Source organism: Anolis sagrei, chromosome 7 (assembly GCF_037176765.1).
Source record: "Anolis sagrei isolate rAnoSag1 chromosome 7, rAnoSag1.mat, whole genome shotgun sequence".
In the NCBI taxonomy this organism is placed as follows: domain Eukaryota; kingdom Metazoa; phylum Chordata; class Lepidosauria; order Squamata; family Dactyloidae; genus Anolis; species Anolis sagrei.
In genome coordinates this window covers 36,075,906-36,085,720 of record NC_090027.1, presented here as the reverse complement: position 1 = coordinate 36,085,720, position 9,815 = coordinate 36,075,906, and positions in this window count along the sequence as shown.

The following is a 9,815-nucleotide window of genomic DNA, read 5'->3' as shown; positions in this document are numbered from 1 at the left end:
CATGCAAAAGCTGATTGGCACAACCTGGGGGTCACAGCAAGACACAGTGAAGATATCTGCCCTTATGCTTTGCTGCTGAATCCACATGCCCATTGTGTTACACATATCATCACATCAAAACAGTGGATGTGGCTCTTACTTTCACTCTCCTTTCGCCCTTGCCATTATCACAGGCTCATCTTGTAAGCACAAGGGAGAGAGCCTTCTCCTCTGTGGCCCCCCAATTCTGGAACTCATTGCCCGGTGAGATTAGGAAGGCCCCCACCTTAGAAACTTTCAAGAGGGAACTCAAAACCTGGCTTTTTCGATGCGCTTTTGGAGAGTAGCCATATTATAATACAAAGTCGTCCCCCCCCCCCCAACGGTTTTTGTCCCCAGACTATATTTCCCACCTGTATGAAGGTCTATATTTATAACCCCATTCCTTTATGAGTTTCTCCCCCACAAACAATCTGCTCCATCCCTCTCTCATCCTGATTTTTAGTATCTTAGTTTTTATCTTGCACATGCAGCCCACTCATGATTATGTTATGTTAGTTTATTTTACTGTGTATGATTTTGCTTTATTCTCTTTGTACTCATATGTTGTATGTATTTTACTGTGTTGTTATTGTGTTTTGGTTTTAATTTATTGTAATATGCTGTTGGGCTTGGCTTCATGTAAGCCTCCCTGAGTCCCTATTGGGAAGATGGTGGTGGAGTATTAAATAAAGATTATTATGTATTGTCGAAGGCTTTCATGGCCAGAATCCATGGGTTGTTGTAGGTTTTTCCGGGCTATATGGCCATGTTCTGGAGGCAATTTTTCTCCTGACGTTTCGCCTGCATCTATGGCAAGCATCCTCAGAGGTAATGAGGTCCTCACTACTTCTGAGGATGCTTGCCATAGATGCAGGCGAAACGTCAGGAGAAAAATTGCCTCCAGAACATGGCCATATAGCCCGGAAAAACCCACAACAACCCAAAGATGGTGGTGGTGATGATGATGATGATGATGATGATGATGATGATTATTATTATTGAGACATGTCTCATTATCACAGGATGTCTACGCCCTACACCACTGGAGAAATTATATTGTTATAATATATGAACAAACTGCGCTCTGGCACCATGAGATGCAGAGCCAACCTTAAGAAATAGGGCCACAAAGTGAAGTCCACAACATGTGAGAGTGGAGAAGACCAAACTACAGACCAACTATTACAATGCAGTCTGTTTCCTGCCACATGCACAATGGAGAACCTTCTTATAGCAACACCAGAGGCACTCCAAGTGGCCTGCAACTGGTCAAAGGACATTTAGTATAATGCCAAGTTTTTAAACTTTGTTTGTGTTTTTAAATACATTACATCTGTACTCTCGGTTCACTTGTGACATGATAAATATAAATAGCATCCGGCATCGCAGATTGGTCTAGGGCAGTGGTTCTCAACCTGGGGGTTGGGACCCCTGGAGGGGTCGCGAGGGGATGTCATAGGGGTCGCCAAAGACCATCAAAGACAGTATTTTCTGTTGGTCGTGGGAGTTCTGTGTGGGAAGTTTGGCCTAAATCTACTGTTGGTGAGCTTCGGAATGCTCTGGTTGTAGGTGAACTATAAATCCCAGCAACTACATACAACTCCCAAATGTCAAGGTCTATTTTCCCCGAACTTCACCAGTGTTCACATTGGGGCATACTGAATATTCATTCCCAGTTTGGTCCAGATCCATCATTGTTTGAGTCCAAGCGCTCTCTGATGTAGGTAAACTACAACTCGCACACTCAAGGTCCATGTCCACCAAACCCTTCCCGTGTTTTCTGTTGGTCATGGGAGTTCTGTGTGCCAAGTTTGGTCCAATTCCATTGTTGGTAGAGTTCAGCATGCTCTTTGAATGTAGGTAAATGATAAATCCCAGCAACTACAACTCCCAAATGACAAAATCAAACCTCCCATCCCAACCCCACCAGTATTCAAATTTGGGTGTTTTGGGTATTTGTGCCAAATTTGGTCTAGTGAATGAGAATACATCCTGCATATCAGATATTTTCATAACGATTCGTAACAGTAGTAAAATTACAATCATGAGGTAGCAATGAAAAAAATGTAATGGCTGAGGGTCACGGCATTAGGAACTTTGAGAACCACTGGCAGGCCTGTAGTGAGGGGGTGGTTTTAGGGGTTCAACCCCCCCCCCCGAAATGTTTCAGATTTTTTTAAAAAACCTGGTTTACACATGAATTTTAACTGGTTAACCAAATTCCCATGCTTAGTCTATGAGATGCAAAAAATTAAGAGTCCCTCCAGAACTGCAAGCACTATCTCAAGCAAATATTGACAATTTATTCACACTGTCCTTACTTGCAGCAATAGCCGATGTAGTGAAGCAACCAAGTTGGGTGTGTGTGTTGAATGCTCTCATTAAGGAGGCCAGACTTGGTGGAGGTGGTTGACAGGGACGGAGCTGCAGGCTATTGAAGGCTGCTCTGCCCCCTGATGTGCTCTATGCTTCAGCGTGAGCTAGGAGGCAGGTTTCAGGACCCCCCCTCCACAATATTTTCAACCCCCCCCCCGAAAAAATTTCAACCCCCCCCCCTTGCAAAATTTTCAACCCCTCCCGAAATTTTTTTCTGGCTACGGCCCTGACCACTGGTCTAGGGGAAGGCTCAATCCCTTTGTTCCCCCCAAAATTATGTGGGGCATGTGTTGCGTAGCGTGATATGATTCCTGATCATAGGCATTCTATCTAATGTGTGGTTCAGCTCTCAGCTGGAATTACTGAGAAATGAATCCTACCTTTGCTGCCCCCTTCTCAATTGCATTTCTTGGTTAACACCTAACAAGTGTGACAGAGTGTTGGAAAGTGCTTTTCAGTGTGTAAAGCACCCAGTGTGCCTGTTATTATCAGATGCATTACTTCATTGCTCAAAAGTTCTTTAGCTCTCCCAGCCAGTGACCACTTCTGCGGCAGCTCAAGGAAACCTGAGTTCTTGGATGTATGTTTTCCTTTGGATAGGTGAAGTAGCTCTAATTAATCTTCATTATGTGGGGAGAGACTTTTAAAAGGGGTCTACAGACAGTGCGTTTCCTGTGTAGGTCTGCTCCAGATGGGTTCTCTTAGATCATTCTGTAGAACCTTGGAGTTTTCTCACACGGGGAGCTGCTTGGTATTTGATGAGGAAATTATTATAATTCTTGTCCCAAGGCTTCCACTTAACTCACTCTGCAGCTGTTATCCATCTAAATATTTAAGGCAGCTTTGGATTGGTTGTGATGGAAGTCCCTTCATGAATTTTCAACAGCAAGAAAGCAACAAGGGGAGTGGGAAAATAAACTTTTCAAGGCTAGGGCAGCTCTACACAGCTACCCAAATGTATGTGCAAAGGAATGCCAATTTTTAGTATCAGGATACGCACTGCATACATTGGGTTGCGGTGAGTTTTCTGGGCTGTCTGGTTATGTTCCAGAAGTATTCTTTCCTGACATTTCACCCTTATTTACTTACTTAGGCGATCCCTCGCTGTAGAAGTATGATAATTCTCCAGGGTGAGTCCGTAGGTGACTATGGAGCCCTATTCTTGATCTGTATGTTCTCCCGCAGTGAGGGCATTGGTTTCCAGGTGGAAGGTGGTCCCAGTAGGGGTTGGCTTGACACACCTTCCTCTTGGCAAGTTTTTCTCTTTTGCCCTCCATTCGTGCCTCTTCAAATTCTACAGCACTGCTGGTCACAGCTGATCTCCAGCTGGAGCGCTCATGGGCCAGGGCTTCCCAGTTCTCAGTGTCTATGCCAGAGATTTTAAGGTTGGCTTTGAGCCCATCTTTAAATCTCTTTTCCTGCCCACCAACATTCCCTTTTCCATTCTTGAGTTCAGAGTAGAGTAACTACTTTGGGAGATGGTGGCCGGGCATTCAGACAACGTGGCCGGTCCAGCGGAGTTCATGGTGGAGGATTTTCCGGAGGCAGCACTGATTGAATCTTTCTAGGAGTTGCATGTGACGTCTGTAGACAGTCCACGTTTCGCAGGCATATAGCAGGGTTAGGAGGAGAATAGCTTTGTAAACAAGCACCTTGGTATCCCTATGGATGTCCCAGTCCTCAAACACTCTCTGCTTCATTTGGAAAAATACTGCACTCGCAGAGCTTAAGCTGTATTTTTTAGTACCAGAATAAGCACTGCATACATTAGGTTGCTGTGAGTTTTCTGGGCTGTCTGGTCATGTTCCAGAAGTATTCTCTCCTGACATTTCACCCACATCTATGGCAGACATTCTCAGAAGTTTAGGGATCTGTTGGAAATAGGTAAGTTAGGTTTATGTATCTGTGGAAGATCCAGGGTGGGAATGAGGTTTATATATGTCGACATTCCACAGATACATAAACCTCATTTGCCTAGACCCCTCAACCTCTGAGGATGCGTGCCATAGATGTGGGCAAAACGTCAGGAGAGAATGCTTCTGGAACATGGCCAGGCAGTCTGGAAAACTCACAGCAACCCAGTGATTCCATCCATGAAAGCCTTCGACAACACACTGCATACATTTTTGCTGCATATACATCTAGTGCTTGCTAGAACTTTACTACTGAATGGGACATATACACCATGACACTTAGAATATTACGAATAGGCACCAGTCATTAGGAAAACTAGAAGGATGTATTCCAGGTGGATGGACTCAATAAGGGGAGTAACATCCTTGAATCTACAAAACTTGAGCTGTTAATGATAGAATTTGAAAGTCCCTCTTGCATAAAGTTGCCATAAGTCAAAGCCTTTTATAGCAGTTATCATCAATCAATCAATCATTGATCAGATTGGATACTGTAGCCAAAACATCTTAAGAAGGAAGGGCAACTATGAAGAAAACAGGCATGGTCTCGAAGTTTAGGAATAGATTGTTCATGCTGTTATATTTGCAATTTCTATGTATGGCTGCAAAATCTGAATAACGAAGAAAGCTGATAAGAAGATAATCATCTCATTTAAAATCTGATGCTATGGATACTATAGATTGCTAAAATTCAAATAAATGGGTCCCAGAGCAAATGAGGTTCAAACTCTTCCTTGGAATTCAAGAAGACTAAGACTGTCATACTGATATATTGTGAGAAGATGGGATTCAATAGAAAAGACAATTATGCAGGAAAAGAGAAAGATCACAATATGGATTTATGCACTCAATCAAGTAAGGCCCAGTCCTGAGTCTGCGGACTCAAATAACCCGGGCAGCGCCGGGTCCCCAAGCTAGTAATGTAATAAAATATACTACTACTACTACTACTAATAATAATAATAATAATAATAATAATAATAATAATACAATATTATAATTATATATTTTATATTACATGTAATATTACTAATAATATTACAATATAATGGTGTAGTACAATGTAGTACAATGTTGGAGGAAAGTTCTGAGAGTGCCTTGGACTGCGAGAAGATCTAACCAGTAGTCCATCCTCCAGGAAATAAAGCCCGACTGCTCACTGGAAGGAAGGATACTAGAGACAAAGTTGAAGTACTTTGGCCACATCATGAGGAGACAGCAAAGCCTAGAGAAGACAATTATGCTGGGGAAAGTGGAAGGCAAAAGGAAGAGGGGCCAACCAAGGGCAAGATGGATGGATGGCATCCTTGAAGTGACTGGACTGACCTTGAAGGAGCTGGGGGTGGTGACAGCCGACAGGGAGCTCTGGCGTGGGCTGGTCCATGAGGTCACGAAGAGTCGGAGACGACTGAACGAATGAACAACAACAGTACAATGTATATATAATACTGATATTGTACTATGCTAATAATTTAATATACTGTATGTATATATATATATCTTGTAAGCTGCTCTGAGTGCCCTTCGGGGTGAGAAGGCGGACATATAAATGTTGTAAATAAATAAATAATGGAAGAGGACATACACAAAACTTGCATTTGTGTGCCGTGTTGCTTAACATACTTTTCTTTGGCCAAGCCCTTTCCTCCCTATAAAATATGTCTTTTAAGATTATTTTCAAGAGTAGAAGCATTCATGGCAAACGTGGAAAAGTGTGGCTTTCACAAGACAGCTGAGCTTCATCGGTTTGTTGTGCATTGATTTCCAAACTGCAAAATTAGGTTAAACTCATGTGAAAACGTGAACTGAATGAATTCCTTCCCACTGCTGATATGGCGGTTTTCTGACCTTTGAGCAGTGGCTCCACCAAAGGTGATTCACATTAGGTTCATTAACACTCACCTCTCAAGGAGAAATAAATGCAATTCATTTGGCATTAGGAGGGCAGGTTGTCAAGAGAAGAGCGCCGTGGAGAGGGAAGGCTCCCTTGGAGTTGATCCCCTCCAAGAAAGGTCCCACATATTAACTAGTGCTTGTTTCATGCTCTGGGTGTAACTTAATACTCAACCAAGGAAACCCTGTTGAGTGTGTTTGTGGTCTGGCGGGAGTGTGTGCCTGTGCAGAGAGGCGCTTTACGATCACATTCCTGCTTGGTTTAATTTCATTTAGCATTTTTGCCGGGCCGAGGAGGAGGAGAAGTTAACTTTCTATGGCCTCCCTGCTCAGTTAATCTTCAGTCTATCAAAAGAATTATGAAATCTTTTAAGATCAAATGTTAAGACTCTTCACAAAGGTTGTCAGAATGAATTCGTTTGTGGGCCTTTCATCCTGCCTTTCCCTGCTGTGCCAAAATAATGTCGGTGAGCTTTCCCTTTTCTCACTCTGCCCCACTTTCCTGCAAGTTTCTCCCCCTAATACGAGGGTTGAATGAGAAGTAATGCCTCCACCTTCATAGCTCCTCAACAAATGGCAGTACTGGTATGGGCTGGTACTGGCTTGTTCAGTAGACTCTCCTCTACAGTTCCATTTTGGCGGGAAGCCTTAGCGTTGAACGGTTGTGTTATTAAAATGTGAAGTACGGAACCCTATGCAGACGATCCAAAGAAGGAGCCCCCACCACACTTTGGGGTAGAGTTCCACTGCTGAACAGCTCTCACAGTTAGGAAGTTCTTCCTCATGTTCAGATGGAATCTCCTTTCCTATAGTTTGAAGCCATTGCTCCATTGCGCCCTAGTCTCCAGGGCAGCGGAAAACAAGCTTGCTCCCTCCTCCCTATGACTTCCTCTCACATATTTATACATGACTATCATGTCTCCTCTCAGTCATCTCTTCTGCAGACCAAATACGAGGGTTGAATGAAAAGTAATGCCTCCACCTTCGTAACTCCTCAACAGATGGCAGTACTGGTATGCGGCCGGTACTGGCTTGTTCAGTAGACTCTCCTCTAAAGTTCCATTTTAGCAGGAAGCCTTAGCATTGCATGGTTGTGTTATTAAAATGTGAAGTATGGAATCCTGTCCAGACGGTCAGTCAATGCAACTTAAGCAAAGTGCAGTCATTGAATTCTTGACAGCAGAAGGTGTCACCTCAAAGGAGATTCATCAATTGAAGCTGTTTATGGTGATTGTGTTGATGTGAGTCCTGTGCATCATTGGGCGAGTAAGTTTAGAGAGGTTGAGGTGGGAACATCTGACTTGCATGACAAACAAAGAGTTGGACGTCCTGTGACAGCAACCACCAAGTTTCATAAGCAAAAGGTTGACAAATTGATTCAGGATGATCGTCGTATCACTCAGATAGAAATTTCAAGCATAATCGGCATTGCACAAGAACGTGTGGGTCACATTATTGCTTTGCTTGGCTATCAGAAGATCTGTGCACGATGGGTACGTTGAGAGAATTGTGAGGCACTAGTTGTGGAAACAGAGTGTCAACTTCTTCTGTGACAGCTGCAGACAACTTGTTCATCGTTGGCAGAAATGTATCCAATTATCTGGTGATTATGTGGAAAAAGTGAATAGTGGTAGTTTAAGAGCACATTCTAAGGATTATTTCTGCGTTTGATTTATTAAAATATTCCCATCCTAACCCAAGTAACGAAGGTGGAGGCATTACTTTTCATTCAACCCTCGTATATAACAACATGGATATAGATGTGTATGAAAGTGGGTGTAAACACATATCCATCCTCTTTGTGTCCCAACAGCCTGTAATAAAAGGGCAGGAAACCCAAACCTTGTTTCTCCATCACCCTATGGCACGATAAGATACAGAGAAAGGCAAATGTCTCCTTCTCGTATTATTATCTCAGTTTCACAGTCTACCAGATGTCAATGACTAGACTGTCAAAGATTTGAATAGTACCCAAGAATCCAGGAATCAATGACATATGAGAGCACAATGTGGCAGATTCCAAGTAGCATCACTTTTTGTGACTGCGGTTATGATCCTATCACTGGTGATTGCATTCAGATGTTCTGTCAGTCCAATTAGAATTATTATTGCCTTCATTATCATTGACTTCAAAATCTAACAGATGTTACCGACTAGTTTTGGAACAGCAACAAATTTGGATCGCACCCAAGAATTTAGGAAACAGTCAGGTGTTTCTGGATGATGCAGAACCTTCCAATTAGCATCACTTTTTAAAAATTCAGCAACTGTAATTCTGTCCATAGTTATTTCCTTCAGGTGTTTTGCATTCCATCTGCAATTGGTCTCTGTACACCTCTCGCTATTGGAACCAGGGTTAATTTTTGTTCCCCAAAAATGCTGAGTCTCAGTTTGATATTTTATATTTTATTTATTTACATTTCTACCCCACCCTTCTCAACCTCTGCGGGGGGACTTGGAGCGGCAAATAATGGCAACAATTCGATGTCGCAAATATCACATTAAAACAGCAAAATAAAATCATACAAATAGATTAAAAACAAACATTAATTAAACAGTCATAAAGTCATTTCCATTATAATAATCAGTGTTCAAAGTGCTGTTGTGCCTGCTAGCCAAAAGCCTGGTGCCAAAACCAGTTTTTTCCTAAAAGAAAGGAGGGGGGACACCAATCTAATCTTTCTGGGGAGTGAATTCCACAAGCGGGGGGGTCACCACTGAGAAGGCCCTGTCCCTCGTCCCCACCAGACGCATTTGCAAGGCTGGTGGGACCGAGAGCAGGGCCTCCCTGGTGGATCTTAGGCTACAAGGCGGAACGTAGAAGGAGATACGTTCGGACAAGTAAGCTGGGCTGGAGTCGTATAGGGCTTTGAATAATGCTTGGAAATGGATCAGCAGTCAGTGGAGTTGACATAGCAGTGGGGTGGTGTGCTCCCTGTATGGTGCTCCAGTGAGCAATCTGGCTGCCGCCCGTTGGACTAACTGAAGTTTCCAAACAGTCTTCAAAGGCAACCCCACATAGAGTGTGTTGCAGTAATCTATTTGGGATGTAACCAGAGCGTGGATCACCATGGCTAGATCAGACTTCACAAGGTACAGGCGCAGCTGGCGCAGAAGCTTTAACTATGCAAAAGCTCCCCTGGCCACTGCCGAAACCTGGGGTTCCTTTATAACCTTTCCCCTTTATATTTGTCTTCAATCTCCCCTGGAATCACCATTTTTGTAAGTCAACCTTCTTTTGCTCAACCACTGATATATTATGCCCTCATTGACACGGTGAATCTTAAACCATTTCAGGATGATGTTGACAATGAGGAGGATAAGGATTATGATCTTCTTCCTCCCACTTCCTTATTTTTGATCCGTTAAGTATAAAGTGCGCAAGGAATACTATCCAAACCACCTTCTTTAAAATATATATTATAATTTGAGTATTTCTTATTTGGAAATCCAAAATTCACCTAAAGTCAGATGCTTTTACGGCTGAGAGAGCAACACATGGAATCCTAGAGTTGGAAGAGACCTTGTAGACCATCCAATCTAACCCCATTCTGCCAAGAAGCAGGAAAATTGCATTCAATGCATCCCCTACAGATGGCCATCCAGCCTCTC